Source organism: Sycon ciliatum, chromosome 5 (assembly GCF_964019385.1).
Source record: "Sycon ciliatum chromosome 5, ocSycCili1.1, whole genome shotgun sequence".
NCBI lineage: Eukaryota > Metazoa > Porifera > Calcarea > Leucosolenida > Sycettidae > Sycon > Sycon ciliatum.
Window position 1 is genome coordinate 37,313,200 of NC_088647.1, and position 13,882 is coordinate 37,327,081.

The 13,882-nt window shown below is 46.8% G+C and overlaps 1 long non-coding RNA gene across 2 annotated transcripts; it reads left to right on the forward strand.

Annotated features, from left to right (window-relative positions):
* The first annotated feature begins 2,717 nt into the window (after positions 1-2,717).
* LOC135818570 (uncharacterized) lies at positions 2,718-10,895 on the forward strand. 2 transcript variants are annotated; one of them, XR_010553700.1, is made up of 4 exons: positions 2,718-2,985; positions 3,098-3,294; positions 5,404-5,830; positions 10,212-10,895. It is a non-coding gene; the product is annotated as an uncharacterized LOC135818570 (long non-coding RNA). The 2 variants fall into 2 exon arrangements; XR_010553699.1 differs by having other exon boundaries at positions 3,098-3,279.
* The last annotated feature ends 2,987 nt before the right edge of the window (positions 10,896-13,882 follow it).

Genomic DNA, 13,882 nt, shown 5'->3' on the forward strand with positions numbered 1-13,882 from the left:
CGAAAAGGCTGCGATGCAGCGTTCCTCCTTTATTCCCAATCGAACATGGTTGAAGAAGCGGTCACGTGGTCCTGGGTGCCCAAATCACCTGGTCACCACGCCAGCAGGTGACAACTTTCACACCAAGGTTCAACTCGGGTTCAACTCGAGTGACAGGACTGCACCCAAAAAAGGTCAAACAGGCTAGTAAGTTGTACCCTGCAGGCACGGTGACCAGGTGACTGGTGTACGCAGGAGCACGTGACCGCTTCTTCAACCATGTTCGATTGGGAATAAAGGAGGAACGCCGCATCGCAGCCTTTTCGGACCAAAACCAGTCGACTCAGCGTCCCAAAGACTACAACATATGGGCCAATCGCGGTCATCCGTGCTTTTATAAGAACGAAATGGCGCTTTTAGTGACATTTTGCATACAAATCCCCATCTAGTAGGGCGCAGTCACCCAGTTTCGGTGGAAGTGCGCGAGTTCGATTGGGATTCAAGTAGGAAGGGAGCGTCTCAGCTTCCTCGGACCACGACCATTCGACTCAGCACCCCGAAGACTACAACTGGTGAAATTTCAATTTTTGCCTTAACTTCCCCTTTAACACGTCATAATATAGAAGTTCTATATTCAAGTCTGTGGACAGCAACTGTTTCGCTCTGTAAGAGCTCATCAGCACAGCTCAGAGAACCGAAGCGCAGCTCTTCGCAATGAAATACGTTCCCGTAAAGCAAAGCATTTTTATAAAGAGCTGCAAACCCCGCCAAGAGTGCTCGAAATGCTCCAAGAGCAGTGAGCGTTGCACAAGTTCTATATTCTATATTATGACGTGTTAAAAATCCAGCATATCCAGCGATGTGCCGATGAAAATATAGTGGACCGTGCTCAAATAATGGACCATGCCCAAATAAGAGACCGGGGGTCCAACCCTCTTCAAAAAACAAAAGACCGGGTCTATTAATCGAGGAAATACGGCACTACATTGCAATACTTCTTATCACTGGCAGGAGAAGATTCCTTCAAGTGTCCGAGGTTCTTGTTTGCAATAGCCAAAATAAGGGAAGTCTTGAACATCAGCTTACAAGTATCTCTCTGCCTTTGCCAGTAAGTTTTGCTTTTATGGTCGACTCTCTTTCACCATTACCGATGTACCGGTATTACGCTTTCCAGTAAATTTCCCTTTGAACTTTGGCCAGGCTGTCAGTCAGAGCTACATATCCAGTGGTGGCTGTGTGCAATCCCTGGTGTTCAACGTACATGTACATCGACATGTACAGCATTTTCATTATTCTTGTCCAGATTCCAGTAGTAGTGCAGTACTGGGTTTTCACGATTGCTCCACACACAGTCATATTATGTACATGTCCAGTGTAGTGCAGCACCTATATCATGATGTGTTGTCACATACTTTTACACAAGCATACAAATCTCCGTAGAAGGATTACCGGTACACAGGTACATACGCACAATAGGTACTAGCATAGCCCAACATACATCAAGGTCATTGCCAGCAAGTCAGCCCCCCCCCCCCCCCCCCAAACCAAAACATCTTCATACGCCACTGCATGGATGAGTCGGTCCCCGGCTCCATGTACTAACCTTCACACTCGTCTCCACTCAACACTGCAGTATACTGATACAGGTAATCAACTTTGACAGCGTGTGTAGGAAGAACAACGAGGCTAGAATCTACTCCAGGACATGTAGAAGACTAAACTTCATTCAAGTTAGTTAGTTCGATTTGATCCGCTAGCACTGTCCAAAAGACTCGCAGTGTCCGCTCAACTCGTATACGGACAGTCGGACTAATGCCTGGAGTATTGGTGAGCGATGGTCTGCGCAAGGAACGTTAGTTACAATTACAAAGTACGCGTTCAAAGTTTCAAACAGTGGCTGGGCTTCTACTTGGCGATTGTTCAACTGGTTCTAGAAGTCACTGAGCTAGCGTGCAACGAAATGAGTTCCTAACTCTGCGGGGGCCTGCAGACCGACGACTACCACTCTTATCAGTTAGACAGGAATCCAAGACAGAAAACTAAAAAAAAACTATCTCGGACCAGCTCCAAAGCCAAAGCCAAAGGCCTCACGTCCGTGACAACACTGACTCAACGAGTGAGTTACATGCATGGTGAATCCACCGCCGGGCACCGACAGACCCAGTCCGACTCCAAGTGGTCTGGGCTGGAGATCAAGCGCCACGGAAAAATACAGGACGTCCGACGTCACCATGGTCACGGTTCCTTCGATGCGCATAGCAACGGTCCATGCACACTGTACTAAAATCGCAAAAGAAATCGTCCTCTCCACCGAACCAGTTGCCAGTGGCAACACATGCAAGTCGCATAGATCAGATGTACCGTACTGGCAATATATGTTGCCGCAGTGAGGCCATGAAGCGTTACATTGGCACATGTTTGCCGCACGCAGGGCGTTACATGCAAAGTCGCACAGGAGCCGTTAGTAGGCGTTACACAGGTTTCTATATTGCCGCAGTCCTTTTTTTTGCTATTGCCGCATCACTTTTTTGCTATTGCCGCATCATTTTTTTGCTTTTGCCGCATCATTTTTTCTTGTTCAGTGCAAACTGCAATGAAAAGATCGCCGCACCCCGCCGGACGCGCGTTACGAACTCAACGAAAATTTGTCGCACTAGCCTGGTCGCGCGTTACGCCGCACCCCCCTGCGTTACGCGTTACGCGGCAACATATATTGCCAGTACGGTACTTGACTTTGATTCTTCTTTGTTGTTTTCAGTGTTTTCTCTTTCTCATTGATCTCGACAGTGTTGTGGTGCTCGTTACCTTACTGAGACATCTCTTGTGACCGTGGTCAGTGTCACCAACGGCGGAACGAGGTGGAGCACCGGGATCGAGCGTGAAAAAACGCTCTGCATTAGCAGCTCCTGTAGTGTAGAATGTTTTCTGCGATGTCGCATCCAAAGTCAACAGAGCCAAGGTGCAAGCCAGCGTGAGAGATCTCGTATAGGATGTGAGCTGAAGACGGTAAGCTGCTGAAAAAGTGGAAAGATACGTGTATCTACAAACTCTCTCTCTCTCTCTTCAATGAACACTTCATCCATTGATTGCCGCTATGCATTTCGTGTTGTGGTCACAGATAATGTGGGCAAATGTAAAACTACCAACTGGAGTGTGCTATGGTGTTAGGGACATGTCCCAAAGTGTCATCACATGGCTGTGGAGACTAGTACACACATTGAGGAATATTTCTACAACAGTGATACGGAGTGATATGGAGTACAGATGGATGGATAGAAAAGAAAACTGAGATGATGGGAAGTAAGTACATGTCATGTAAGTTGATTGTGTGGAAGAAATTTGAAATAAGATAAAATAAAAGTTTTACTCAAACATACATGTAACATCCTGATTAGTATTCCGTCTTCATTTTTCCAGTTAGTGGCACTCCACACGCTCCGATTACCTGGTGTATGTGTGTGTGTGTTTGTGTGTGTGTTGTGTGTGTGTTGTGTGTGTGTTTGTGTGTGTGTGTGTGTGTGTGTGTGTGTGTGTGTGTGTGTGTGTGTGTGTGTGTGTGTGCCAGCTAGTCCGGTTGGTGGGTACACTTATGCCTGATTGTGTTGGTTCTGTTGCCAATGGGCTCGGTTTCTTGAAGGTGTAATGTTGTATCTGCCACCTTTTCAGGGTTCATACTTTCTAGTTGAAGTATATTAGGCCATGGTAAAAAATACCTTTGATTCTCAAGTACGCGCGCATCGATTTTTGGCGGCGCACCGACGATTTTTTTATTTCTATGCATGCATATGCGTGCATGAAGACGGTCAATGCGAAAGGCATGAATCCGGGAGTAGTAAAATACCGGTATTTTTCTACTCCATGGCCTGAATAATAAAATAATTATAAATTAATTATGAACGTGTGACGTACACATGTGTGACCCTATCTTTGGAAATAAAAAAATTGTGGGAATTAAAATAAAAAATCGCTCGCTCGCACCGATTTTCACAGGCTCATGACCTGAGAATCAACTTTATTTTTTACCATGGCCTTATGCCTGTTAAAGGGGAAGTATACCCTAAAATCAAATTTTCACCAGTTGTAGTCTTCTGGGTGCTGAGTCGAATTGTCTTGGTCCGAGGAAGCTGCGACGCTCCCTTCCTACTTGAATCCCAATCGAACTCGCGCACTTCCACCGAAACTGGGTGACTGCGCCCTACTAGATGGGGATTTGTATGCAAAATGTCACTAAAAGCGCCATTTCGTTCTTATAAAAGCACGGATGACCGCGATTGGCCCGTATGTTGTAGTCTTTTGGACGCTGAGTCGACTGGTTTTGGCCCGAAAAGGCTGCGATGCAGCGTTCCTCCTTTATTCCCAATCGAACATGGTTGAACAAGCGGTCACGTGCTCCTGGGTGCCCAAATCACCTGGTCACCGCACCAGCAGGAGACAACTTTCACACCAAGGTTCAACTCGAGTTCAACTCGAGTGACAGGACTGCACCCGAAAAAGGTCAAACAGGCTAGTAAGTTGTACCCTGCAGGCACGGTGACCAAATGACTGGTGTACGCAGGAGCACGTGACCGCTTGTTCAACCATGTTCGATTGGGAATAAAGGAGGAACGCTGCATCGCAGCCTTTTCGGACCAAAACCAGTCGACTCAGCGTCCAAAAGACTACAACATATGGGCCAATCGCGGTCATCCGTGCTTTTATAAGAACGAAATGGCGCTTTTAGTGACATTTGCATACAAATCCCCATCTAGTAGGGCGCAGTCACCCAGTTTCGGTGGAAGTGCGCGAGTTCGATTGGGAATAAAGGAGGAAGGGAGCGTCTCAGCTTCCTCGGACCAAGACCATTCGACTCAGCACCCCGAAGACTACAACTGGTGAAAATTTGATTTTAGGGTATACTTCCCCTTTAACCATGGACTGCTTCTGGCTAGATTAACTCTTGTGTAATCAATGGTGCTAGTGAAGCTTATATCAGATCCACTCTGATTTAGCCACCCACACTAGTAGCAAGTATTACCTTCACTGGGGAGGTGGGGCAGGGGTACCTGCAGTTGGATCCCGGGACGGATACCCTGGTTACGTCAATCCTTTTTCTGCACCTTGTCTTCGCCCACTTACTGAGGTGTGGTGAGCCCATAAGTGGGATCATGTTCAAGTCCACCCAGAGTTTTAGGGATTTCAGGGGGTTTCAGCCATTGGGCGGTTCAATAGCCAATGGAGTCATCTTTCCAAGATTCCTTTTGAGTCTCTCTCCCCTCTCCCGGGGAGACCCACGTGACCAGTTTTGGAAGTGAGCAACAAGTACAAGTGTGTGTGTGTATGTGTGTATGTGTGTATGTGTGTATGTGTGTTTGTGTGTGTGTGTGTGTGTGTGTGTGTGTGTGTGTGTGTGTGTGTGTGTGTGCGTGTGTGTGTGTGCATCCTCAGCCCTTGCAATGACCCTTGGAGTGCCTGAGGACATTGGTCACATCGTACGGGAACGGCGTTTGCGCTGGCTTGGACACGTGACACGGATGGAAAATTACGGGTTGCCCAAGTGTGTTCTCTTCGGTGAACTGCCTGCCCCGCGCCCCGCGCATGGTCCACGCAAGAGGTGGAGGACGTCATTATGGATGACGTTTCGTCGGTTGAGCCACCGGTACCAACATGTTGATGGTACGGTGCAGCCCAGAACCTTCCGGAGTGGCGTACCATTCGCCGTCGACCACCCAAGGCACCCTCTGCTGCTGGCTACGGGGTGCGCCTGCGGCCGCATGTTCCGTCGAAGCGGCGACCTGAAACGTCATCAGTCGTTCTGTCGTGGACTGGAGAAATAACAATGCGCCATCATTGCTACGCAATGGGCAAAGTCAAGGTGTGTGTGTACAGCATGTGTGTGCGTGTATATGTGTGTGTGTGTGTGTACAGTATGTGTGTGTGTATGTGTGTGTGTGTGTACAGTATGTGTGTGTGTGTATGTGTGTGTGTGTGTGTGTTTGTACAGTATGTGCGTGTGTGTATTGTGTGCCACGAACCTTTCTGCCGGTTGCCGCCATATTAGTCCTTTCTCTATCATTGCCTCTGGCAATGGGCAAGTTCAAGGTTCAAGTATGTGTGTGTGTATAGTCATGCACACACTCTCGTGTGTGGTTGAGTTGGCTAGACAAAGTGACCGTGCATGGGCACGAGGTTTCCGTCATGTCGATGGTATTGGAATTACGTACCGTATTTTCTGGAGACAACGCCGCACTTTGAACACGCAAAATTCACCCAAAAGAATGGGTTATATTCCAATGATCAAAATAGCAGTGATCATCAAATAAATGTCTGTATTTCATGGCAAAAAAATGTGGGGGGGGGGGGAGGGGGTGCGGCTTATACTCCGGAAAATAATTATGTATATAATACAACCCAACAGTACGCTTGTACGTGAAATATAAACCGACATACAAACAGAGGCGAAGCCGAGGTTTGTATGTCGGCCCCTGTAACTGATGGTTTATATTTCACGTACAAGCGTACTAGTGGGATGTATTATACTTATGCTGACCTTCATACAAACTGACAGTCAACTTCTTCCTGTTTCTATGGTGGCGGTCTATATGGGGTTTGTATGGGGTATGAGGCTTATATGCCCAGTTTATACCACCCTTTTATACAAACTCTCATTCAACTTCAACAGAGATTTCAAGTTTATATTTTCAATATAAACCTGAATATAAACCTGAAATCACAATATAAACCTGAATATAAACTTGAATATAAACGCCTTTTTTAGGGCCACAACACTGTCAGCAGCAGGATTAGGCAGCAGAATCGGATGTAGAGCGCTTTCTCTTTAGCTTTTTGCGAGCTTGCTTAGCACGGTCAGCATGAATGTTGAACACAATAGATGTGTTCTGAAATGTAGAAGCAGCAGCATTCAGATAGGGAGCCAAAGCAGATGAACTCACAGTAGAAGTACTATTCTGAACAGGGCTAGCCTGGACAGAAGTGGCTATGGATGAAGGGTGCAGTGGAAAATTCTCTTTGCAAGTGGCAGGCGGAACAGCTTTCACAGAGCCAAGATCAACAGCAGCAGCCATAGAGCAAGAATCTTTTGTGGTGGGGCGATCATAAGCAGATAAGGATTGAACATTACGATGGCCTGACACACTGCAAATTCGCCTATCATCAATGCCACTGCGCTTCATGTTGGTAATGCAAGTGGCACGTACACAATGATTAGTATAAGCCATGGAAAGATCAGCGAGCTCAGACAATCTCTTCATCATTCCTGCTAACAGATTGTGCGACAGCGGTGAGCGTGTGTACCAACATGACATATCAGCAGGAAGCTTACCAGGTTTCACAGCGCGCTGAAACAAGCGATCTTGGTCAGGGTGAAGCTTGTCAAGGTAACGCTTGATTGCTGTCAGCTGCGTTTGATCATTGATTACTCCTGCTGACGACCAGTCCGATCCTGTCAAGCCCCCTTGGTGATTCTTGGACATAAACGATGTTCCAAGCCTGAGCACGTCTTGTCCGTCGATAGATTCAAACACGAGGTCGCGTTTCGTTAGCTTTGACTGCATTTCACCACCTCTGAGGCAGAAGTGGAGAGTTAGCTGGTACCAAACGTAGAACGCCAGCTTGATCGCGTCGGTTGTTTCGACGACATCCTCGAAATATGTGCGCAGCTTTCCGAGATCGTCTTCAGACAGTGGTTCTTTGTGCTTACAGCTGGTTCGTTGCCTGCGCGCTTGCGTGCCTTTAGTACACCATCCAATAGTTTGTTGGTCCTTGCAAAGGCTTCATCGCTGAATATGTTGATTTCTCGCATAGAAGACAGATGACGCTGTATAGCACTTCTTGCTGCCAGAAGACTGTTCTTTGAGAAAGGAGTTCCATGGCGCGTCTTCGCATCGACGTAGAAAGAGCCAACTAGGTCTGAAAGCTCCGGAATAGGGATTGAGGAGAAGTTCGTAGTCGAAGCCTTTTGATCTTTGCAGTAATCAGTGAAGAGCCGTACCCAATACTGGGTTGCTGAGTGTGTACTCTTTGGAACAGCGTCAGAGATGAGTTTTTGCTGGTCCTCCTTCGTTGACGCTCCGAAAACTCTTTTCTTGGGTGGATCTTCAGACTGATCTGGATCCATAGTGAAATCAATGTTACCACAACTGCCAAACTGGAGGAAGTGGCAGATATGGGGTGCCCAAGTTGCTTATAACTTCAAAAAGCGCGCCCAAATTTGCGCGCCTAAATTCACCATGGAAACAAGCAGTTGACCGTGTTCTCCAACGTCGTCACCTAAAGAATGTCACGAAAGTTCTCACTTTTTGGAGGAAGCTCTGCACTGGCTTAGTGACTAGGTAAAGCGATACTGTTGTCAGTGTTGACTCATGCATAACCGCTGTACAGTGCTAGTAGCCTAGTCTACTGTCTTCCACAAGTAATGAAGAATGGCTATCTCTTCGGTAGAAGACAAGGGTAATGATTAATGGCTGATACTGCTCACAAAAAAGTCGGTAGAGTTGAATGGAGGTTTGTATAAAGGCTGGTATAAATATACTACAACCTACTCTTAGGTTTATACGTGGAATATAAACTATCACACAAACCTCGGCTTCGCCTCGGTTTGTGTTCAGTTTATATTCCACATATAAACCTAAGGTTAGTTTGTATTATATACATAAGCCGCCAGCATGATGAGCAAGTTGACTGGAAGTTTGTATGAAAGGTCAGCATAAGGTACTGTATGACTTGTAATCTAAAATATAAATTTCTCCTAGCCTTGTTAGTGGAATTTGTGTCATTGCTCAGCGGGTATGGGTTGCGACGCCTTGTTGGTTATTTTGTAGGAACAACAAGTTACGCTATAATGTCCACTAACACCACCAGTTACTTGACAATCAGCTCATGCATGTTGAATCTTTAGAGCCACGCAAGTTGTGTGCTATGTTGCTATGCGTCCTTGAATCTTGGTTTGACCGTACTGTCCAATGGTCTTGCCAGTATCGTCATGGACATGCATGTACATCGGCCTTCACAGCTAAGACTTTCAGCTTGTGCTTGTCTTGGTTGTGCTCACCTTCCCCTCCTATGTTATCATGTAACTAAGAACATTCCAAGTTGGAATGCTGTTGGAGTGCGCATCCAAGACTTGCTAGAGCTGATAGCCAGTTAGTTGTAGAAGGTCAGTACCGTCGGTCAGTGCCGTGCAATGTTATCGCATGAGTTGATTGTCATGTGACACAGGGGTGTTGGACACGCTACGGTCACTACGCTATTAACCGTATCACTTTTTGCCCCCAGGTACCACTCCGTGAACCAATAAAATACACTGATTTGGACTCTAAATTTCCAAAATTTCGGCTCAGCCACCCCTCCCCCACGAGTAACTTGTACTTCAGATGGCTGACCTTACCTCACTATAACACCTTCAGACACCCCTGTAACTGATGGTGTTAGTGGACTTTATTCCCGTAGCTATGCAGAAGACGTTACTTCAGTAACGTCTGGCGCTAGCCACGGTCCACACAGCTTTAATTTGGTATTTGTGTGTTTGTTTGTTTGTGTGTTTGTGTCACGCCTGGCGCTATCCCGTATCTGTCCCGTACCGTACCATCAAACACAGCTGGCCACATACAGCTGGCCGCAATATTCAAATAGGGCTTTCAAACGCAAGATCATAGCGTGAAGCAACTTGGAAGAATGAGTATGAATGCGAAGTGTATGGGGGAATGCATCTAGGGCGATAGTGCTGGTTCGAATCCCAGGTTATGCCTGAAAAAATAGAATAGGAGAATTGAAAAATGTATAACATCCTTATGCTTTTTTGCCTATGTCATCAAGGCGGTAGACGGTGTCGTATAACCCTCGACCGTGCCTGTCCCGTACCGTACCATCAAAGACGGCTGGCCACAATGCATATTCAAATAGGGCTTTCAAATGCAAGATCATAACGGGAAGCGACTTGCAAGAATTAGTACGTATGCGAAGTGTATCGGGGGATGCATGCAGGGCGATAGTGCAGGCTCGAATCCCAGGTTATGTCTTAAAAAAAAGGAGAAATTTATAAGAATTTTTAACATCTGTATGCTTTTTTAGTCTAGGTCATCAAGCTCTCTCGTAGCGTAACTTGTAGTTCCTTGGTGCTTTTTGTGTTTTCTTGGTTGAGCCGACAGTTTCATTTCTGTGTTCTGTAGTGATTGGCCTGTGGAAACAATGATCCAAGTGGATGTCATTGTGTTCTATGTATGTGTCTTTTGCAACAGGTTCAAGGCAAGATGCACGTCATGAAGCATTCGGCCCGTGATCTCAGCGTCTGGTAGCTTATGTAGCCGTGGTTGTATGGGTGATCAAAGATGATACTCTGCATATCAATGTAAGTGTGAAGTATTTGTGCTCTGCCCATACAACACAGCAACAACGACAAAGTTACATAGCCAGTGGCTGGCAATGGTGAAGTAATCATATGAATATGTGTTAGTATTCCTGACCTATTGTAAGCAAGTAAGCTCATCATTACTACAAGACTAATAGTATTACTAGCAGCAGACATGACGTCATTCTCCTGTTTACATACCTGTAATATCTGTATCTACAGCTGTAGCAGCAGTGGGTACCATGGCAACACAGTACACACTTTATCTCCCTCCCATGTTCAGTTTTACTGCTCTGCACACACCATCGTGGTGTGGTTGGCGTGTGTTGTGTGTGTTTTGTTCTCAGCATCTTCAGCATAGTACACGTAGTGAATCATGTACCGGGTTACTTTCCATCGCCTGCTGCCTCCGCCGCCGTTTACGTATCATTTTTATTGAGATGACGTGAGTTTACCGTGATCAGTGATTTCCCCGTCACCCCGCCTTGCCTGCTGTCATACTGAAAGCTTTCCAATCTATTGAATCTATCCTTTTTGTTCTTGCCTGCAACAGCAATCAACACTCTACCATCTATTTACTGTTGTTTTGTACGTCGCTGCACGTTTGAGCCAGCTATACTGCACTCGTGCGTGCACATGTGTGTCTGCCTGAATATCTATAGTCACATGACCAGTGCATGGTTACATCATCAAGAGTACACACAGCTGTACTGTGGGGTGCTGAAGAACGGTTGGGTTATGTGAAAAACGGACATGCAGGCTGGAATTTCACCCTGGCACAGCATACCAATGTATAGACAGTAACTCAACTGTGCATAAACCATAGTACATGAAAATAGGAATGCTCTAGGCTACTACCAGGCTGACCCCCCAGTTCTTTCTAACCCAACAGTACAGTGTAAGTTTGACATCATCTACATGCAGTAGATATCCGCAAAGTTACATGGTGCAATGTACTATGTGTACTGGGGGTAATAAAATAATGACCTCTCTGGAATGGTGCGCTGTATTGGGGGTAATACTGCCCTCTCTGGAATGGTGCACTCTATTGGGGGTAATACTGCCCTCTCTGGAATGGTGCCCGGGGTGCAGTGCAGACCGTGACTTAATGCTTGAGATCAAGGAAATACATTACAGCTGTATCATGTGTGATAAGGTGATGCAGCAAAGGCCGCGGTGCAGTGTGGACTGAGAGCAATGGAGTTTCCGCGCGTCTCATCACACCAAGACTAGATAAACTCTTCGTCACAGTCATTAGGAGCAGCAGAGTGCCGGCTACAGCTGATCAAGCGTACCACCAGCAACAATGAATGTATTTCAGTAAATGCTGGCATTGGTGTCAATATTGACAAACACGTACATCAGCAATCGACTATCAGAGCAGAAGCAAAAGAGCAGTGAACACCATCAGTATAATTATACTGTATATACATACCTATAAGACTATTGTACAGTGTACTCAGCACTTGCTGGTGACAATAACCACATCAACAAAACCAAGAGAAGAATCGTGACGGAGAGCTACGTAGTGTGCAACAGTATGAACAGAAGTATTGTCTGCAACATCAGCAGTTGCACTACCAGTAACATCATGTATTCTTGTGTGTATACTTGACTGTGAGGAATTATATGCGTAAATCCTAGAATAAGCAGAAAACTGATCATTGAACTGTTTCTTCAGCAGAGTCATGCATGCTACACAATACAATCTGTGAAAACAGTACACACACAAATTACATTCTACTCAAGTGAATTCAATACTCAGTGTGATGTGTGCTGCACGCCCACACACACATACACACACACACACACACACACACACACACACACACACACACACACATACACACACACACACACACCTGGTCCTGGTAAACCCTGTAATTACGGTCACGTGTCCCCTTGCGGGGCCGACAACATGGAAAACGATAAGCAACGCAAGAAAGTCGGCAGTCTGCCGAGAGATCAGGGACCATGTTCAATCGGCACGACGAGAGAGCCATCTTCGGCAGCTATGGATTTGGAATCCACGAGTAGAGCGGCAGCACCGACCACAGGCCCCACAGTGGGCCTTGCAGCATGAGAGGGCGAGCCGCACACACACACACACACACACACACACACACACACACACACGCACGCACACATACACACACACACCATTCTGGAAGTTGTGCAATCATTGACTGTTGGTTGGTAGATCAAACTTGAACATTACGTCAGCTCTGTCCTTGCCTACTCCTTCAGCAACGGCTGGAAGTGATAGAAAGTTTTTAAAGAAGACATTATACATGCATGCACACACACACACACACACACATGCACACACACACACACACACACACACACACACACACACACACACACACACATACACACACACACGATGCACACAATGATGCATGCACAAACACACGTACGCACACACAAACACACATGCACACAAATCGCACAAAACATGTTGGCCTTCTGGAAAGACAGGCAGTTCGTAGGCAGTACGGTCATTCTCGTATTCAAATTCAACACACAAAGAAATGACTTGCATATAGAAAATAGAAAAGAAAAATGACCAAGGAACTACAAGTTACGCTATGATATCCACTAACACCACCATTAACCCAGGCCCACGTGTAAACACCCAGGTCTCCGGGCATACCTCTGCATATGCACACGCGCAAGCGCATGCGCACGCACGCACACACACACACATTCATGTACACAAACATAATTGCAGACACTCCAACGCCCTGTCTGTGCGTACAAAGACGTTCTCGCGCACGCACTCACAAGCGATCAGCACATAAGTTCGGAGTTGCCATGACTTTATTTTGATTACTTCAGGAAAGTGATGATAGACCAGTTCCAAGAAAGCAAACGATAATATTTGCGTCATATCATCACATTTGGTCGTCAGTCATTCACACTGCCCACCGGGGGCAGACGCACGAACTGCCCACCATCATATTGTATGTGTGTGGTGCGACGCCTCATGCCAGGCAGTTGTGTGAGTTCTTGGCGTCGGTGGTCGTTCGTTTGCCCTCGCTGGGCAGTATGAGGTCGGCCCTAGCGGGCAGTATGCTTTTGCCCTTGGCGGGCAGGTTGTCGGTCTCGGTGGCTGTTCGTTTGCTCATTAGGCAGTATGATTGAGCCCTCGGTGGGCAGTATATAATCGGTCCACGGTGGGCAGCATTCTTTGGCCCTCGGTGGGTACTAGGCTTTATCCCTTGGCGGGAAGTTTGCTGTAGCCCTCGGGGGCAGGCTATTGGCCTTGACGGCCGTTGTGCACCCTCGGTTGGGCGGTATGCTTTAGCCTTCAGTAGGCAGGTTTCTGGCCTCGGCGGCCGTTCGTGCGCCCTCGGTTGGGCTATACGCTTATTCTTGCGGTCGGGCTATAATCATGCGCTCTCGGTCGGGCTATAATCATGCACTCTCGGTCGGGCTATAATCATCTCGCTCTCGGTCGGGCTATAATCATGCGCTCTCGGTAGGGCTATACGCTTCTCTCGCGCCCTCGGTTGGGCAGTATGCTTTAACCCTCGATGGGTAAGCTGTTGGCCTGGG